This window comes from Cupressus sempervirens, chromosome 6, assembly GCF_028749045.1.
Source record: "Cupressus sempervirens isolate cs-2001-9-10 chromosome 6, ASM2874904v1, whole genome shotgun sequence".
NCBI classification, from domain to species: domain Eukaryota; kingdom Viridiplantae; phylum Streptophyta; class Pinopsida; order Cupressales; family Cupressaceae; genus Cupressus; species Cupressus sempervirens.
The window spans coordinates 330212912-330235215 of NC_143123.1; the positions used below are offsets into that span (position 1 = coordinate 330212912).

Sequence of the window (22304 nt, forward strand, 5' to 3'; positions counted from 1 at the left end):
AGAGATTCATAAGCCTTTCTCAATTGTTCAACCCCTGGATTTCCCTCCACATGACTGCCAGATTATCTACTTTTTTTTTACCTCTTCCATTTTCCTCTGATACACATGTTGGAGTTGCATATAAAATTAGTGGTCAAGATAAGATTCTTGTGAATTTGTATGAGTGACAAAGGAGAGACTTTTTACATTGCGTGACTGGGTTTTTTATGATTCTCTTAAGCATAACCGTCATGTCTTTCCTTGGTTTGACTTTAACATGTTGAGAAATGAAGATGCACTGGCTTAATGATGTTCACAGAAGCTGAAATGTCGACTAGATGCCTGGGTTAATATGCTGAAAATGAAGAAATGTAGGTTAAATGATTTTCAAAGGATTTGATTCTAGATTGAGATTTGCCTTTTCTCCAGCAATTTTAGCTACTGGGTATTGTCTCTGTATATAACTCCACATATATTTCTTGTCAATTATTTGCAGCCTTGTCTATGAAAATTGGGCAACACATTATAGAATAACCTGCAAGCCTACACATCTTCTGGCTTTGTCCAGAAAGTTCATCTCTTTCTCAACCTTTGCACATAGAGGACTTGGAATCTCACATGTTTGTGCCTGGACATTGTTTGATGATATGACTGTCTTGAGCTCAAACTTTAAGCAAATGGATAAAAAAGAAGCCAACTTGGAAAATGGAGTCAGTTAGCTCCAAATTAAGGAGCTCCAGGCTAGTCCATAAAGCAGTAGTGTGATTAGAACACGAGGTGTGAGCTTCTAGTGGCCAACACTGACTATATTGATATGGCTAAGGTGTTGAATAGCCTCACAGTGAAACACAATTAGGGCCAATTATAAGGTTTTCAATGATTGCACCATTCACATCTTTGGTGCTGATTGGCTGCATGGAGCCTAGAAGCATAAAGAAATCTTCAACAATGTTCACTTCAATACTACACATGACACAGATACTAGTCATAACCTTATTCCCATGGATGATGTTGAAGCTTTGCTAGGATAGGGTGTGGTTAAGAGTTCAAGTGTTGGGAGGCAAGATGTGTATTAGTTTCATTTCATAATAGAAGCATTTAGACATTCTTTACATTGTATTTTGATCATGTATTTACAGAAATCTCTTGTTTCATCCTAAATTATGAACTCTCTATTTTGGGCACATTGCAACCATTCAAGATTACATCTTTCATGATTGAATATATTTTGGCCCCAATTCTATGGAGAAGAATGAGGTGTAATTAATATTAAAGTTTCCTAAAATTTCACGTTGGAAGGCATGGCTTCATAAATAAATTACACAAGCAAGAAGTGATTGTCTTAGAAGGTAGATGAAGGACTATCATAGAAAACACAGTCTTAGTGTGGACGCCACATCTTTCCACTCAGCCATTAGATTTCCCCCATTTTTTGATATGTTTGTGAGAGGCAAGTTCACTAGAATTTCACTGGACCAAATGAATAATTTTTACTACGTTAAATAGTTATTGCTTTCTAAGTACGGGTCTATCAAAAGGGATCTGTAGGTCCTTATTTTGATACAAGGGGTGAAAAATAAAGTTAATGATTGGGACTTGAGTTTGAGTCTATTGATGGGAGTTAAGAAAGTGAGGGAAACATCTTGAGCACTATGGGAAAAGTATTATTGAGTTTAATGAGCATCCAAGTATTGGAGGAGGTCGCAAACCCTACAAGCTAAGTGTTTAGTTGCCTAGAGGATATAACTGTCATGTTTGATAATGTAATGTATTGTGGAAAGACAAATAAATGCTGATTCTGAGGTATTGGAAAGGGTGAAAGGTTATAAAGAGATTTGAGAGTGTCAATACAAGAAGAGAAATGTTGTAGGCCTTAGGAAGAAAATTCTAAGTGTTTGTGTATGTTGGTTATATGACTGTCCCAGATTGGGTAGTGAGATCTTAGGAGTTGATTTTAGTTGAGAGATGTGAGAAAGAAACATTTTAATATCATAGTGTATCACTAAGAAGAATGTAATTTGTAGATAGAGATATGGAATTTAAGTATGTGTGCAAAGATTGATGCAAATTGAAAAGGATTTTTCCTTATTGAGTTTATCAAATCAATCTGAAATACAATATTAAACTAGAGCAGTTGAAAGTATACAATGATAATGTTACCAATTGTTGTTACTATGTTTCACATTTTAAAGCAAGGTAAGCATAGTTGTTTCCATTTTATTTTAAGAAACCAATATACTAACATCATCAATAACTTTCCAAATGCTATCTAGGAAAGGGGGTATCTCCCCCATTTTCCATCCTCTAGACCTGCACTTCAACAACATAAATCAGACAACATGGACTTGGATACTGAACATGAATAAAATACCCAATTATGTTTGTTCTTATGACTTTTCTAATTCGATTGGGTAGTTCTCAATTTTATGCTTAACAATGTTCAATGCCTTAGCGAGATAAGTTATCTTCTATCATGTAACACACAATAGCACTAGATCTAAGCTTATAAATTTAACATAAACCAAATTGTTGACTAAAAAAAATACACAAACAAAATGCTCATGCATTTATGCAACTTCTTAATAAGATCAACCTGTCATTATTACCCATGCTTTACTACTCAACACTACTTCCAAAAACCCTTTTTCTATAACATATTTTGAAACTAAAATAAATACCTATTTAGTTATCAATTCAAACAAATGATTGATATATAAGTTATAAACAACACTTCCCAACTTTTAATATACTCATTTGATATATTTTATAACCAAAAAAGTGGATAGAAATTATGTGGACCAAAAACTACAATCAAAGTTTACTGATATTTACATCAAAGTGTGTGAAAATTCATTCAAGAATAATGGATGTTATCTAAATTGGAGCTTACAATCATGAAAATTGCTAATTAATTCACAAAGATGTGAAGTCCAATAACATCTCACTCAATGAAAATCTCAATTCCAAGGTAGCAAACTTTAACCTTTCTTAAGTCTAGCAAATTCAAGTTCCAAAGGACATATCACAATTGAGGTCAAGGGAAATGGTGAACATAATTATTTAATTAAAACCTGTTAAGCTCAAATTCATGCATAATCTTGTTGAAATTTGATTTTTTCTATCAAAAACTACATTTTAATATTTATAAATTTTGGGGTATTTTGAATTGGGTCCTAAGTAGGGGTACCCAGAGTACAATATTACATGAGAGAGAAACTGACAATTGTATGAGATGAGTGGGGATGCAACCCCCAATTTTTTCTATAGAGAGGCCCACTGACTTGGATATATGACTCACTTCGTATTGAAGATGGAGAAGATATAAAAATGTTAAAGTCATAAAACCTAATGCATGTATCTTGAACTTAGAACATGCCCCTAGTGCCTTCTTATAGGTTGCTTTCTAGGAGAATGGTTATGCAGATATGAAAATGATAATGTCAATTTTACTTTAGTAATAATTGATTAATAATACAAATAATTCTTTGTGGTGGGTGAGCAAATATGAAATTATTTAGGGAATGGTTGTGCTATCTGCAATGCAACTATAATCAGTGGTTGTGCACCAATGTATTTATGGATAGTCAAATGGAAGCTTCGATGATTGATTTTGATCACCTGGACTCATGAAGAGAAAAACCACAATGTGGTCCATCCCATACATTGCACTAGGTATTTACTTGTCATTGTCATTTAAATTCTATATTTGAATTAAGAAATTTTGATATGTATATGTTGACATAGTAGGTTCAAATTGAAAAATAAGTATACTTATTCATTATGTGATAGTTTTTTTCAACTTTTTTGATACACATTGTGATGAATTTAGCAGGATATTAGAAGGCATAAGAAGGAAAATGATAAATCACAAAATGTGATCTAAAATATTAATGAAATATGCTAAGACACATTAAAACCTAGAAACAATAATGGTCAACAATATATTTCAACAATTGATGATATGATACTTGCACCATTGATGTATGTCAAAGTAAGTGATATAACAAACTAGAGGCCAGGAAAAAGGAATGACTAGATTGTGATCAATACCATGATTATTGTAAATATTCTAGCTTGCATTAGATTCGACAAAATATAGGTATCAAGAGAAAAAAATTTATGATCTGAACATCTAGATAATGGCTAAAGCTTTGAATTCAAAGCAAGATGTAGAAGGTCCTTAGAACACATAAATCTTGTTATCTACTTCAGCAATTGGCAAGCTCATACTTGCACCATTCATCTTCCCCATAGACCATCTTATTCAGCCTAACAATTTTGTAGCTAGACTCTCATATAAATAATTCTTGTATCACAATTCCTACACATTTAAAATGTTATTAACTTACCATACTAGTTACTTGTTGTGTCCATTTTATCAAATTTTCATGTTTGATTGATGCTATTTTAAAAAAATGTCATTGTATACTCTTAGAATTTGAGATGTCAAACTTTGTTTAATGACTTTATGCATCTTAAAACATTTGAATTTTCACTCTATTAATTTGGATAAATATGATATAGGAGCACCTAGTACAAGAAGGTCTTCATAAGGCCAAAGGAAGGATCCATGTAAAGGATTGAGTCAATAAGTTCAAATGTCATCATCCTTGATGTAATAAAGGCTATTAAAAGTCATATTAGTTAATATATAGAGATGTGTAATCAACGTTGGAAAATGATGACATGTTGGGTAAATAGGGTCAACTGAAGCATATAAGGGCTTCAAAGAGTACAATAGAGAGTATAATAGGTTTATGTATTTCTAATATCTCAAGTTAATAATAAAGGTTTGATGTAAAAAGAGTTAAATTTGTCCACTTGATAGCATCTAATTAAGAGAAAAAAATACCTAAATGATTGGTTGTGAAGTAGTTTGGAAGGATGGATTTTGGTTTCATAAGTTGTTTTGAGTTTATAAAAGCTACAGATTCCTGACCTTGAGTAGTGAACTATAAGAAAAATGTAATAAAAATTGTATTTCCTACACTTTCATACATATTCTTTTAGATCTATAGTAGGTTTTAGCATTTATTTCATGATTGAGTTGCTATCATTTTACTATTCCATTTGTATGGCATATTAGGATAGTGAATCCACTGTATTTTGGCTTTGGAAGTATTTAATTTCATTTGGTTTTAGCATAGATATAAGTATTTGTTTATTGATTATCAAACCCTCATCTAGGGTAAACAACAGGCTAATCAAATGGAGTTTCATAGTAATTTAACCTATAATAAATCTCCAAAATCAGTGGTATGGAGGGAAATGTCATGTATTATAACCCACCAAGTTTTCAAAGATCCATGTTGGAGATGACATGATTTTTTTTATGAAGAAAGATAGTAGATGTTGAAGAGGAATCTAGGACTGTCTTAGGAAATATAGTCTTGCTGCGAGGGTAATATCACCCAAGTTAACTATTGGATGTTGCCAAAATTTGAATATGTTTTTAACTTTTTGGTAATAGAATTTACAAGAATCCAATCGAGGCAATTGGAAAAATATTTCCAAAATCCAAATTTATTGATATCTAAGTATTGGTCTATTGAAATGACTAATAAGTGCCATGTTGACAATTTTATTAGACATGGTGATAGCCTTAGAGAATAAAGAGACATGGTTGTTGGGATAAATAGGGATTAAGAATGAACCTAAGATATTAGGCCTAGTAGCAGAGAGGTAGATGAGGTTTCTTGCTAGTTGTCTATATGTAGTATCATCAATGCAAGGAGAATCAAACTTTGCAGATAACTTAAGACCTTTTTCCATAGGTATATATGCAGGCTAGTAATCCTACATATGGAATTTGTCTAACAGGGCCCTAGCATATTTGGACTAAGAGATGAATATACTAGAAGACTGCTGTCAAACTTCAACTCATAGGCAATAATGCATGAGCCCAAGGTCAGTCATATCAAAAAACTAGCACAAGTTCTATTTGATTCCCTGAATTAAAGATGTCAAGCTACTAGTGATGATCAAATCATCCACATAAATAGCAAGAAGGATGGTGTCACTATTAGTAGTCTTGATGTATAGATTTGAGTCTAAAGAACTCCTCTTAGAGCCTTGATCATTGAGGTACTTATCAATTTTTATGTACCATGCCCAAGGGGCCTGCTTCAAGCTATATAGGGCTTTTACCAATTTGAGAACTTGATGGTCTTTACCAACAACATTGAAACCAAGAGGCTATGTCATGTAGACCTCTTCATGGAGATCACCATTCAAGAAAGCACTATTGACGTCCATCTGATGGACCTTATATCCAAATTGTACCACCATGGCTAGGACTAATCTTATGGTGCTCATATTTACAGTAGGAGCAAAGGTCTCCTCATAATCAATGCCCTAACACTGAGAAAATCCCTTTGCCACTAAATGAGCTTTATACTTATACAAAGTACCATATAATCTATATTTTATTTTGTAGACCCATTTGCAGCTAATGAGTTTCTTCCTTGGTGGAAGATTAGAAAGGACCTAGGTGTTGTTCTTTAGTAGGCTCTGGTGTTCAAATGCCGTGGCCTATTCCCACGCTAGAATTCCTTTAGCCTCAAAGTATGTTTGATATTCAAACACACTTTGAATGTTGGAAATGAGAACAAAGTTAACAAACTCTATAGTTTTTCTCCTTTTTTGAGGAGTTACCCCATCAATGAACTCATCATCATGAAGATCAACAAGTATCTTAGCCCACCACATAGGCCTAAAAGGAGAATGGCCAACATTAGTATCATTGTGGTTTCACAATGCACACTCCATTTCATCTAGAAATGGGGAACTCCTACTTTATTTTTTGGCTTTTTGGATCCCTAGTCTGGGGTCCAAGTCTTTTTTAGGTTTTTCTTGGTCAAGTGTGGGTCTCGATTGGAAAACCCAGTTGTCAAAATTAGAGTTTTTGAGGAAATAGGCCTATTTTACAAAAATAAAGGTGCACCAGTGCAACTCAACTAGTGTGCTAGTGTATCAAATTGCATAAGGGAGAGGTATTCACCCTTGGGTGATGCGCAGATGTGCACTTGTGCACCTGCAGAGCACCCAAAGATGCTTAGGTCTATTTAAACTCCCTTCCTTCTCTTTCTCACCTACTTCACTTACCTTCTCTGAGCTCTATCATGTCACATCCCTGCACCTATCTAGGTGCACCTTCTCCCCATTTCCTCTTGCAAAAACACTCAATAAAGTGAAACATTAACACCAAAAATTAGGTGTACAGTAACACACCTAATTAGGTGCACTAGTGTGCACCTTATTTTGTTAAAAAACTTAAAAAACTCTAAACAAACATGAGAATTAAGGTGTGCATCAATGCACCTAATTAGGTGCACTAATGCACATCTTAATTCATAAATGAACCCTTAAGAACACTTTAAAAAACAAGCCTAAGTAAATCAAATGTTACACATCAACGCACCCCATGAGGTGTACTGATGCACACCCTATCTTTGTAAACTTTTTCAAAAATAGCACACCAAGCGCATCTTTCAGGTGTAGCTGGTATGCCCTTTTTTTGCATCTAGGGTTAAAAATAAAGTTTTTTAGTGTTTACAAATAACTAGGTTTTTTGGGTTTTCATGATTGACCATTTTTCCTTCAACTTCAAATTGATGAACATTTTTTTGTGCAAGTTCAATGGTGTCTTCGTCATCCTCCCTTACTAAGAAAATGACACAAAAACTAGTAGTATTCAAGTTTAAGGGTGTTCCTACAAAATCACAGTTTGAGGATGAGTACTAAGAGATTTGAGACACGGATTTAGGTCACACAGATTTGGGTGAGTTCCTAAAACTATGCAAAAAATCAACTAAGAGGTCTCAGATGATATCCACATTGATCCAATAATGGCTTGTTAGTGTAGCATCACACTTGGTGTTAGTACAATTTTCAAACACTAGTACATTTGGGCTCATTTTTTGACCTTTATTGGTTGAAATTTCAACCTAGTTTTCAACCAAACTTCGACCAAATTTGACCAACCCATTGGTCAAATTTTCTTGTCAAAATTTCAATCAAAACCTGGTTGGTCGAAAATAATGTGTTTCCATGGTGCAATTTGCACCCAGATGTTGGTCAAAATTTTGACAAACACCTGTCGAGCAACACCTGTCAATTTTTGTCAATCATTGGTCAAAATTTTGACCAATTCTTGTGGAAAACTGCACAGCATTGGTCAAAATTTTGACCAATGCTTGGTCAAATTTTTTAAAGAGAAATCAGTAGTTATGAGATGATCAATCAAGAGGAAACAGTTGAGAGGTTAGAGTGACACAATTTTCAGATGATCATATCAAATGAAATGGGCATGCGAGTAGAAGGAAACTAGAAAGACATTGTGTACAGATGAAGGCATGAAATGGATGGTTTTGGAGCACTCAGCACAAACACTCAACATTCAGTGCATATCATCATTCGAGATCAAATGGGTGTGTGGGATTATACGCACAGTGAACAATAAAGGAGGGAAGGGTTCAATTCCCTCCTTTATTGTTCACTGTGCGTATAATCCCACACACCCATTTGATCTCGAATGATGATATGCACTGAATGTTGAGTGTCTGTGCTGAGTGCTCCAAAACCATCCATTTCATGCCTTCATCTGTACACAATGTCTTTCTAGTTTCCTTCTACTCGCACGCCCATTTCATTTCATATGATCATCTCAAAATTGTGTCACTCTAACCTCTCAACTGTTTCCTCTTGATTGATCATCTCATAACTGATGATTTCTCTAACATAATCATTTTTTTCCTGACATGTCACCTACTAATATAGTGATTAATAGTAAATACTATGATTTATCTTGATCCTAGTTTTAGTATTGGCTATGGTATTGTTATTATTCTAAGCCATTAATTTTGTTAAAGACTATATCTCTCGAAATAGTGGCATGTACTAGATAACCTATTCATCATGTATTTGAGAGACAATAACCTTCACATAAATATAAGTTTCTTCTTATCATCTCTAGAGAAAAATATAAGACAGCTCGGGACTCAAAAAAATTGAGTGTAAGCTAGAACCATACCCAATGTTGTCATCATGAACAAAATTGATCCAGTAACCATCGTCCTCCTCTAGATCTAACCTAGAATCCCTGGGTATAAATATTGCCTTAGAACCAAATCTTCCAAGTCCAAAGTCAAAAACCCTTAGCACATTGCCTCCAACTTCAATCTGAAACTTTCCTGCCTTAGGTTCTACTTGAAGATCAAACTTTATGAGTCCCTTGACCTTAGCTATTGAATCTAGTGTAGTACCATACACATAACATAGGAAGGGTTCAATTTCCTCCTTTATTGTTCACTGTGCGTATAATCCCACACACCCATTTAATCTTGAATGATGATATGTACTAAATGTTGAGTGTATGTGCTAAGTGCTCCAAAACCATCCATTTCATGCCTTCATCTGTACATAATGTCTTTCTAGTTTCCTTCTACTTGCACACCCACTTCATTTCATATGATCATCTGAAAATTGTGTCACTCTAACCTCTCAACTCTTTCCTCTTGATTGATCATCTCATAACTGCTGATTTCTCTAACATAATCAGTTTTTTCTTGACATGTCACCTACTAATATAGTGATTAATAGTAAATACTATGATTTATGCTGATCCTAGTTTCAGTATTGGCTATGGTATTGTTATTATTCTGAGCCATTTTGTTAAAGACTATATCTCTTGAAATAGTGGCATGTACTAGACAACCTATTCATCATGTATTTGAGAGACAATAGCCTTCACATAAATATAAGTTTCTTCTTATCATCTCTAGAGAAAAATATAAGACAACTCGGGACTCAAAAAAATTGAGTGTAAGCTAGAACCATACCCAATGTTGTCATCATGAACAAAATAGATCAAGTAACCATCGTCCTCCTCTAGATCTAACCCAGAATCCCTAGGTATAAATATTGCCTTAGAACCAAATCTTCCAAGTCCAAAGTCAAAAACCCCTAGCACATTGCCTCCAACTTCAATCTGAAACTTTCCTGCCTCAGGTTCTACTTGAAGATCAAACTTTACGAGTCCCTTGACCTTAGCTATTGAATCTAGTGTAGTACCATACACATAACACTATTTTCTACATGCATTTTCAATCATAAAGTAGGATTAGATACTTCCCAATCAACCTTGTATCCAAGGCAATAAGATCGAGCAGAAATAGAGACAAAATCAGAGCTATATAAGACTCCTCAGAGATATCTCAACTTTTTTTCAAAGTGATTGACCAGCTTATGTAGGATGATCATAAAACTAACAATAGTAATATGAACTTATCCACTACTAGTTGTAAAAGAGAAAAATGTAAGTTTATTAAATATAACATTAAAAAATGTGAGGAAAAATGAGTCTTGAAGGAAACTTAAGGAAAAATGATCTATAAGTTATCAAGACAATACTAAAATATTATGCTTGTGTCTTAACATTACCATTATGAAAGATGTAGCAATTTGGTAGCTCAAACCATCTCATCTAAAGATCATTTTTGGCATATTGAGGTAGTATACCAAAATGTGCTTTGACTATAGTATCGTAAGAAATAATGAATTTTTCGTCCTTCACCATATCCTGAGATAGCAGCAAGTAAAATTGAGCAATCTAATTTATTCTGGAGAGATGTATAGACAACCTCTATCCTATATTTTCTTTATGAGGAACAAAAAGGATATAAAGTTCTGAGGCTTTAACTTTAGTTAGAGTCATGATATGGGTGATGCACAACTACCTCTTGGATTCACGTTCCGTCCCACTGATGAAGAGCTCATAACGCATTATCTCATTAGAAAGGTTTTAGATAGAAATTTCATAGGAAGGGCCATTGCTGAAGTGGACCTCAACAATTGTGAGCCTTAGGGAGGGTTCGATTCCCTCCTTTAATATTCACTATGTGTATAATCCCACACACCCATTTGATCTCTAATGATGATATGTATTGAATGCTGAATTTCTATGCTAAGTGCTCAAAAACCATCCATTTCATGCCTTCATCTGTACACAATGTCTTTCTAGTTTCTTTCTACTCGCACACCCATTTCATTTCATATGATCATTTGAAAATTGTGTCACTCTAAGCTCTCAACTATTTCCTCTTGATTGATCATCTCATAACTGCTGAATGAGAACTTTGGGATAAGCTATAGGCATCCATCAAAGCATAAAGGATTTTTTCAGATGGTGTAGATGAAGTAGTAGCATTTGCCTTGGGAGACATGCTTGCAAAATGGAAGCATAGATAAGTCATGTGAACTGTTTGACAGGATGCCTAAACATAATGTGGTCATCAAAAGCCATGGTTGTTGGATATGCACAAAATTGATATATTGAGAGAATATATTTTTTTAAGTTGCAACTACCCTAGTAGACATGCATACAAATCTTGAATGAGCTCTTGCTAATGTGCTTGAGCACAAACTAGGCCTCCATACTTTATGACTTCAGGCCAGTCTTGAGATGTAACCACCTAACATTTGCACCAAACCCAAAATATTAAGATAAGCATTTTTCATATGAATTGTGTGAACCAGAACAGTAGAAAACAATGATCTATATTGAAAACCTACTGCCGCTATTGATGGACTAGAATCTTCTCCAGGGTGTGGATGTGTAACATCTGCCCCACGAGAGTCTAAAAGACATTGTGAAGCAAAGTAGTCCTGTTGTTGGCAGGTATAAACTAAAGTCTAAAACTCAAAGCACACATTACAACATCATACACTTGAAGAAACTATTAATAGTAAACCATAGCTGAGGTGGATCCCCTTCTGATGGTAAAATAAAGTAATATTAATTACCTCATGACCAACTAGAGTCAACAATATTGTTCCAAAACCTCTAGCAAAGATCCCCTTCTAAATATAAGAGCCTAGAAGCTAAACAAACAAGGCCAATATAGCCACCCCCACTGCAATATAAAGAGAATTGGTGGTGAATTCAAGTCCAAGCTGCAAAAGCAAAGACATTTACATAAAAACTAAGCAACCCTATCTGGCAAGAAAAGATATATAGAGATTTCCAACAAAAATTACAAATTGATACTGAAAAAATTAAACCATAAGAATTGTTCTATAGAAGATAGATTATGAAATATCATCTGAAATTTTGATACAAAAGTTAAATGTTATGGACTACAAACAAGGGACTACACTGTGTACAAGGGACTAATCCTTTACTACATTTTTTACATGTTCTAGTTAAATGTTATGGACTGCAAGAAATCGTTACTATCCTCAACCTTATTCTTACATTCTCCTTGCACAATGATGTCTTTACTACTACCTTGGGTGTATGCCCCAGAAGAAGTTCTTGCTTTTCTTCAATCTACTGTCTACATAACATTCAGAAAAGGTCTAGCTTAGCAAACATTCAAGACACTACAATCAATTTTATAAGATGAGTAGAAAATTCCATAAAATGTGAAGGAATCACATATATCTATTTAGAAATTAAATCTTTAAAACTAGCAAATTGAATATTCTATTTATTACACTATAAGCTCCTAAATATTTAGGTAGTACTCTGAAATAACTATGAGTGTCCTTGCTTCTTTTACTTTTTTATGAAAACTAGATAAAATAAGTCTTTATATACAAGATCTACATCAATCTCTAGAACATCTAGTAATTCATCCTTGTGATTCTTTTGAAAAATTTCAACACTCACTTATACCACGCATTGATATTTATAAATGCTCCCTTGTGAACCCATGAAACTCTATCAAGATCTAACAATAAAGAAGTCATACCAGAAAAATGCAATGCACTAAAACATATAATTAAGAAGGTATGGTCAATCCTCACTGGTTAAGTGTCTTTACATCCAAAGCATTTTCATCTACCAAGTTGCAAATACTTTGATATAAAGTTTTGGTGTAAAAACTATGATGATTTGCAACCTGTCATATAAAACCATAGGATGTGTCAACCCCCATAGTATTCTTAAATGATATTTTTCCTTAAACTGTTCTAACAAAAAAATTAATACCCATGGATGCACTTAAATTTTTACTAAGATGGTTAAACGAGCATGTCCTTGGTGGATGCACTTAAATTTCCATTATCATCATTTGTTGCCTGCTCTTGTTAGAAGCACTATAGATATATAATTTGTGAAGTGTCAAAGGAAATGACAGAAACATAAAACATTACTGAAGATTTTTTTGCATTCTTGTGCTTTGCCAGTGCATCATTCTGTAACATCATGTTGGAAAATTAATGTTGAATCATTTTTTATGATCCATTTTAAAGATATTAAGAGAAATTCTCTTCTTTGCAAGGAAATCTAAGAATATGCTTTGTTAAGAATGATGAATTCTCCAACACAAGGAATGAAGTTGAAAGTAAAACCACATGCAAAGAGGGTCAACTTGGTCCCAAAAATAGGAAGAAGACCAAAAAATGATAGTATAATCCACTCAAACTAAAACAAGAGACAACCAAAGTTCTAGTCAAGAAGCTATTTAGGGTGCAAAAATGTGTGAGAAACTATAGGACCAAATAAAATTAATTCCAATTTCTAACTTTGACCTTATAATTTTGTGTGCTTGCTTCTAATATTATTATTATAATTACTAGTTTGGAGTGAGATTCAACATTGTTTCTCTTGTTACTTGTATAAAACTACTGACAGTATGCAAGATGGTTGATGAGCAACTATCCAAATAAGTATAATTATGACCATTTCCATGGAAAACACCAAAACATGTTGTTGTGAGGGAAAACCTTAGAAGGATACAAGATACTGATATTAATAAAAAATAATTTATTAATCATATTCTAATTTACATGGTAGAATGCTCATACTGGTTGAGGCAAACATGCATTCCCCATGTATGCAAGAGAGTTACCAATTTCTCTTTAAATTAGAGCCATCCTATCTCATAGGCTTCAGGGTTGCAAACCCATATTTGTAACCTATTTTATTCTTCTGATAGACACTTAGCTAGTGTCTACTGGGTTTTTATGAATCAAGGTATCAAGTTGTGGCTATTACATCTTGTTCTCAGAAAAAGACTTTATTCAAACACCTGATGGGGCACAAGAAATATCTTGAAGGACTGTAAGAGTTGACAAAAACTTGTGTTCACAAGCATAATTTAGTGCACAGTCAAAATGGAGACATCAAGTTGTTGAACACAAAATGATAGTAAGCATGCAAAAGGCAAATCAAAGTGAAATCAAAGGTCTTATACATCCTAGGGAATCTCAAAATAAAAATAGATAAGTAGAAATGTCACTATAGGAAAATCAATGTAAAATAGTACAAAAAAATGATGGGCTAAAGACAAACTAGAGTTAGCTGATTATAAATATCTACTTCATGTTATTTATATGTAGAATATTTACAAAAAATTGTATATACTCAAGATAACCAGGTGTGATAAAGGACATACCCTATGGCTTGGACATCAAGCATCTGCCCACGACATTTTCCCAGGAGCTCTACAACAGCACCCACATATGTTTCTGGTACTTCAACAATACCAATCTACATTTCATTATTTCTAACATATGAGAAGTAATGTTTGATATTGAAAATGCATATAGTGTATATTGTCATCATCTTTTCATCATTTTACTATTTATAGGATTCCACAATCATCAATAGAAATCTAGGATGATGAGGATACTATTGTACCTCATAGGGTTCAAACAATTTATTGTTAACTTTTTTGTTTATAACTTTAGGTGGGCCTACCATAAACTCAAATCCTTCCCTTCGCCTACAAGATCAAAATGTTAAAATAATTGTCAAAGGTTCCTTTTGATTGTAAGATTTTCAAGAAAAATAGTTGCACAGTGATAAGAAACTAGCTCCATAATTATAAATGTGTTGCAGCTTGCAAAAGAACATATTATTGTAATTAACCATATCCAACTTGGAGAAAATAAAAATCCATATACACCTACATGTTCTCAATTAGTATTGTTATATGCAATGTACCCCTCCCACTAACAATAAATGTATCTGTTGTTTCCCTATCTTCAACTTTCATTGCCAAATTCCTCTCAAGTTCACGATAAAGATGTTCCCTAATTTTTATGTTTGTCACATGTTTCCCCTAAAAAATTGCTCAAAGAAACAATGAATTATCTTGATCAATAGAAGTGTATGTGATAAGTATATAAACACTATTTGACTTAATCAAGGAGCAAACCTCATGCCCAACAAATGGCAAAGTGTTGATTGAAAATGCCATTTTCATAGTAGGTTGTTCAATTTTAATTCCAGGCAAAGATGAGCCATTAACTTTATCTACCAAAGTTTCACCAATCTGTATTGATCATAGTACATAACCAAAAAAACCAAAAACTATACATTTCAGTATTACCTTGAAAATTACTCAAAAGAAATGCTTCGCGATGGACAAGATTAGGAATGCAAATTAGGGATATTTAATGGATGAATAGAGGAACATATATACATACAAGGACATCATTTATACCATAGACAACACAAATATCTCCAGCTTTGACCATTTCAGTTGGAACTTTTGTAAAATTCTCATACACAAACAATTCATTGACTTTACCCAACCTAAATTTTTCATCTGATGAATAGACCTATAGAAGTTTCAATTAAGAAGAGTTGCAATTAAATTTGTAACTTAAATACCTAATTAAGACCTTTTAAAAATCAGATGAACAGAGCAAATCATGTTAGACCAATAGGAAAATAGCATTAGAAAGGTAAAATAAATGTAAATAGTAAGAAAAGAAATATTATCTCAACAAATCTTTTCAACTTCACATATACTTTGACATTTGTGAAAATATTTCTAAATTATTCATAATACAACTAGTGTTGTTACCACCATCCAATTTTTCTTAGCATAACATATATGGCCCTAGTTTGTCCATTTGACCCATTCATAGAATTCAAGTAACATTTCTATTGAATGAAAATAGCTACATCAATTTACAAAACAATTTTGATATGAAATAGGAATATAAAATCCTTTATTTCTTTTGAGCTTCACTTGGAAGTTGAAAATGAATTACTAAAAGTCATAATTTGGTAACAAGAAAAGCCTTTTTGTAAGCATTCTTTAAAACTAAGAGTTGAAGAGATTGTTGAAAGATGTAATTTTAAGAAACAAATGATTGAATAGGAAATCAAGTAAAACAACCTTAACAAAAAAGTACAACATAATACATTACTCATATAGAACAGACCTTAGAAGCCAAAGTGTAGCAGTGGCAAATATGTTTTAGGAATAGTTTCTATGGAATAGATTATAAATTATTACGTTCACCTTTTGCAATAAAAATGCTAAAAAAGAGTAGCCAGCAGGTAGCCTAGTCTGTAGATTTACAATTACTCTGGTATTGAGATTTCTTATATTCAATTTGGGAATTTTATTTTTTTCATTGCAAGGATTCTCTATTTTTACTTGCATAATATTGACCGTAAAATTTTCCCAGAGTCCATACAAAATGTCATGCAAATAAATTTTCTAACATTATCTTCAACCAATCATATACAATGTCGTTATGCCACATCTGAACACCATATTTGTTGGAATATATCTAATATAAGGGTTAACTATGGCATCAAATTTACTGTATCTTTCTGTATATCTAAAATATCCTTTACCTTTATCTCCATACCTTTGTGAATAGTATCAAAGTTTACCCTCCCTATAAATATTCATCCTTTGTGTTCATCAAAATCCAAATTTGTTGCCTACAACATTCGACCACATTTGTTGATAGGTTATAAATTTGATAATTCATTCATAAGAAATAACCTTTTCAACCATTGTAAAGCACTATGGAGGACTTGGTATTAATTACTAGATCCAAACAAAACTAGGGTAGAAGTTGCATTGATCTGATATCAGATCAATCCATTTTTAGTTAAAAAAAAATAGAAACAACCGTTACAACTATTTGACTTAGTGAATAAGTAACTGTTCTATTCAAATTACAATATTCCTAAATAGTAGTTGGCATGCTCCACGCAGCAACATTATCCTCTACTCGAACAACATGATGTATGTGGCCAAGTGTTTTTTTCAGCCAGTATCTCTTAATTTTTTATCAATCCATTAACTCTCTAGAGTGCTTTTCTAACTCATTGTGATCACTTGCTTTATCTACTACAATGAACTAATGAATTTTCTTGGTGTGTCCTTAGCATTACAAAATACAAGATTCCTGTTAAATTCCTTTATGGATAAGCTACAGATTGGAAGGAAAAAACACATTGGGGAAGTATATCATTCAATGTGAAACTTTTAGTGCTTCCACTGAAGAAGAGTTTTCTGCTTGTTTAAGTAAAAAAAAGGAAATCACTTGTTAGAAGGTAATTTTAGTCATCCATCCATCTTTAGATTATTTTCTATGCACAAATTAATTTTGTATCTCAGAAAAGCTAAATTGTTCTGAGTTGTTTTTGCATGTATGATAGTCAAGTCTAAAATTTCTTTGCAAAGTTCTTCTAAACATTTTGCTAACACCATTTGTTCCATCAATCTAGACATAAAGCTGAATGGAAATGCAAATAGCATAAGCTTGCCAAGAAAGAATGGAGAATAGCAAGAAGCCCTACATTGAAGACTATCAAGAAAGGAAAAAATGTTGGGAACATGATAGAGTCTCACTCGGTTCAACTTGAAGGCATTGATGAGTCAAAAAGACTTCGCGAGGATTAGCAACATTTCCTAACAAAGTTTCACTACCTCTCTGAAGAACTCTTCCATGAATCATTTTTGTCCCATTAGATTTCTCATAATGTGTTCAACAAAAAGAATAGTGGGAAGATCCTTAGAGTGTTGGTCCTGACCTTTTGAATACACTAGAACTACACTTCCCATAGCAATATCTCCATCAGCAGAAACCATCTTATACAGGAGTTCTCCAGATGATGTTTTACCAATAGATTGGCCTACCCATTTTATATCTTTGCCACTCAATCTACCTCTCCTTGTTCTAATGATAGGGGAGAGTTCAATTTTGTCCACCACAATCAAATCAGTCTCTTCCTCATCCTCACTATCTTCCTAAGCCTATTCTTCCTCATCTTTCTCATCATTCTCACCATTTTCTTCCTTTATTTCATCAAATGCAAAAATTGAGTAGTACTCACTCCAGATACGACTTATCATCTTTGTAGTAGTTGCACGCATTTCTTGTTTGCTAATAGTTTCAGGCCATGCATTAGCCCTAGGATTCAAATTGTTTTCTTTGACTATGACTCCCTTTTTTGTGAAAGACAATTTTGTATGATGTCTTTGTTCCATCTTTATAGAAAGGCCTATCACAAAGGCATTCCTTTGTATACATTCATCTGGATACTCTGCAAACTATTGCAAAATGATTTGACCATGAACAACAACATACCTTTCTATAGCATCTAGATTGGGTGAGATAAAAAATGGCTCAATTTTATCTAGGCTTGCCAGCTTCCTAATCACATTTGAGAAAGAAAGTTTTGAAGCATGACTCTGCTCCTTCAGCAATACAATTATTTTGATTGCAAGCCTGGTAGTTTTTAGAATGGGTTTATACCATGGTAAATGTTTCTTAGAAGGCTTCCCAAGCCTATACCAAGCACCATCAATGTGTATTGATATGAAGAGCATATTTTCTCCAAATTCTATCATTCATTCCTTGATAGCACTTAAATATATGTGAATCCCATGTAGCTTGTTATCTTGAGAATTTTTACCCCCTCTAGAGTCAACATCCAAGCAATAGCTGCTACCATCATCTTCTGTCATGACACCTAAGCCAAATATTGCATTATCTATCTCAGTACCACCAAGCATTGGAAGAAGTTCCAAGGGAACAAGCCTGGAATTGGAATTGTATAAAGACCAATCATGCAACATCCTGCGAGGTAGATCTTTAGGATCTAATATACATGAATCATCATAAAAAAGATATTCATCCATTTCATCTTCAGTGGCCTTATAATATGCAGGAAATGGATAATCATTTACAATTTCATCTTCATTGATTTTGATGTAGAACTTCTTCTTGCCATGAGACTTTCAACTTGGTCTTGCAGCCATCCAATCATTCTCCTCTTGCATCAATCTTGCAAGCTTCTCATCCTCGTCATAGATAGATGAAGCACCAACAACAGTACTAGCAGAGCTCTCTTTAATTTGTATACCAACAAGCCTCATATGTTTTGATTGAAGACACTCTTGCTCTAGAGCTATAAGAGCAGGAAAACTAGTAAAATTCTGATCACCTTGTTTAGAATTGATGTCCAAAACAGTTAACTATTTTACAATTAAATCTCCCTGAGAAAGTATGAAATCTCTCCCACAAAATCTTCCTTGAAAACTCTTATTAGAAGACATAGATCATGCAACATGTGCCACCAATTCATCCAATCCTAGTTCAGGATTACCTCCATCAAGCTTGGAAAGAGCCTTGTATACCTCAACACAAAGCATTGCTTTTTCATTTAGAATATTGAAGAACTTCTTATAAGAGCCAACAAGCTTTACACACACATACTCTGCTACCTCAGTTTGAAGCCATATAATAGGAGACCCATTTTCATATCCTGTTATGGACCATGTTTCCACAACCCCAAACCCCTCACAATGAACCCCTTTTGATTTATCCAATAAACCTTCCTTTGGCAAAATTAATCCAGAAATATAAAGATCCATAGCATACACTATTTCTATTGGCTGAGAGGCACCCTAAGAATCATGGATTATAAAATCTATCAAGCATCATTGTGGAGGCATTTCTTCCTAGTGTTGTTCATTCACTGTTAAACTAATGTCAAGCTTCTCCTCTTCCATGGTTGTTTCCTCCTTGGCTTCAATGATTGAATCTTTCGCATTCAGAAAAAGTGTCTTTTCCTTGTAATTCATCATAGTGGCTACTCACTTGGGGTGTTTTCTAGCTGGTTTAGGTTCACCCTCATCTTTAACCTTGACCACATCAGCTTGGTTTTTACCAACTTTCTTTCTGGGTCTCTTTCAGCCCATATCCTCTGCACTGTTAGAATCCCTGCCTGATGCCAATTATTTCACACAGTCCTTCCAGTTGTAAAATTTATCCCTTGTTCTCACATGAAGGGCTTATGTATTAAGGGAAAAATGTATGAACACATCATTTAGAAAAATCCAGTACTTGAGTTAAATAATGAAGTGTGTGTTATATTATTCAAAACTTGCTAAAGAATACATTATCTGAAAATAGCAGACCCATGATTCATCTCCCACCCAAAGAGATATTATTGTGTATGTGTTCAAGTATCTCATTGGGTCAATTTATGTTACTTTTCTAAGGCCCCTATGAGTGCTTCTTTCCATTGAAAAAGAAGAAAAATCAAGAACCTAGCTCCTTTCCATCAACCGTCTGCTTGCAAACAAAGAGTTTTTCACTACTAGAAGTAGAACTTAGTCACACCAAAAAACCAAGGGCTGATTAATCTGACTCCATGGTTTCTCCAAGAAACCATGGCCTTCTCACAGGGAATGCCTCACACTAGCATAGATTAGAACTTTAGATATTCTTTCCCCAAAGAGAATCCTCAAATATGCAAGGAAGAGTTACTCTTTGACAAAGATAACATTCTCAATCAAAAAAACAAAGCAGAAAAATCTTGATGCTCGAAGAACCAACCCTTATATGAAACACACAAAAACCCTCCATAAACAAAAAAATTTAAGGATTTGATTCCAAGAGAACTGGAAATCATCAATACTAGTGCAAATTTAAATGGTGTGAAAAGAATACACATTGCAATCTTTTGAAAAAAGCAAGAGAATAATCAAGCATTTCAAAGTGAGCCATTGTTTGTTAAAAAATGTGTTTATTCATGTATTTAATATGTACTTTTCAATCCAAATTTGAGACTTACTTAATATCTGCACCAGTTGGTTGGGGTGGATGGGAGGAGATAGAGGCTCGTCGAAGAGACAGAGTCAATAAATGAGATTGCAAAGTGAGCATACTCAACCACAAATAGATCACCCCAAGAGTAGAGTGATTAGTTTGACTTCTTTTACTCGACTGAAGCCGCTGGGGCCCCAAACCTGACCCAACCAAGGAGGCATACAACCCTTCTTGGCTCCTAGAATCCAAAAAATCTCCAATGCCCCTGAAATCAACAAAAGCAGCACGGGTAGCCACTTCCCCCAGGATACGAACTAGTGACTTATGTTGTTGCAGGAGTCACTGCGCAGATGCCCTCACTTCCTCGTAGAAGAGATGCATTTCCATTTTCCCTGGCGTGTTTGTATTCATGCGTGTGAAATAGAACTTTGATGCATTTCCATTTTCCCTGGTGTGTTTTTATTTGTGCGTGCGAAATAGAACTTTTTGTATTTTAACATCATGAAGCCCATGTTGGTCAAAATTTTGACCAACACTTTGGTCAAAATACGTGTTGGTCAAAATTGTAGGAGTTGATAATCCAACTCCGATAATGCGCCAAGATCACCTGCAGTGCAAATAACTTGCTGAAGAAAAGCCTAGGGAGCAAAGAGCTTGAAGCAAAAACCGTACAAGAATGTTTCACAATAGAAAATTAGAATTGCTATGTGAAAATTGGAATGTATTACAATGAGAGAGAGACCGTTTAAAAAGGCCTCATGGAAGCTTGTAGAACAAGCTGGAAGGAGGTAGAGGACAAAAATGACAACTCAGCACATATCCACAAAAAGTGGAATATGCTAAAAAAGGAGCAAACTCTCGAGTTGTCAACAACTAACCACTACATGCATTAAATACTAAATATTAAATAAATGCATTAACCTAAGTAAGCTTAAGTAATAGAATAAATAATTAATTATTAATTATTTACTCTAACACCCCCCCTTAAGTGCAACTTAGGGGAATGCCTTAAGCTCCTAAAACTAAGATGAAATGCATAATGGGTCCTGGCAACGAGGCCATGTTAGGTACCCATGTACAATGCAACCTCTATAAAACAGAGAAAGAGGGAAAAACCTATGGGAAAAACCATCCTCCAAAAAGAGGTAAAAACAACATGCTAAAAAAAAACATGAAGTGAAGGAAGGAAGGCCTCAACCAATCCCCCCAAGGACAACTTCCATTAGAAAAGAGTCAAGAGACCCGCTCAAAACCATAAGTAAAACCAGCCCCCCCATGAGAGATACTAGAGCCTCCCCAGAATAAAGGAGCCCCTAAAGGAGGGATCAAACCAATGCAACTCCAATGTGGAAGAAACAAGGGTACATAACAAGGGAATCCCTGAATAAGAGGCAAAACTGAAAAGCCTAGTTGAGGCCCAGGAGAGAATGTATGAGGATCTGGAAATGGAATCCCCAAGGTAGGTGTGATGACATTGTCATGAATGTCCACTGTAGTATCTGCAA

General features: G+C 34.2%; 1 pseudogene; it reads right to left on the reverse strand.

Annotated features, from left to right (window-relative positions):
- Nucleotides 1-815: 815 nt before the first annotated feature.
- Nucleotides 816-21210, reverse strand: LOC149552502 (DNA (cytosine-5)-methyltransferase 1A-like; annotated as a pseudogene).
- Nucleotides 21211-22304: the final 1094 nt, after the last annotated feature.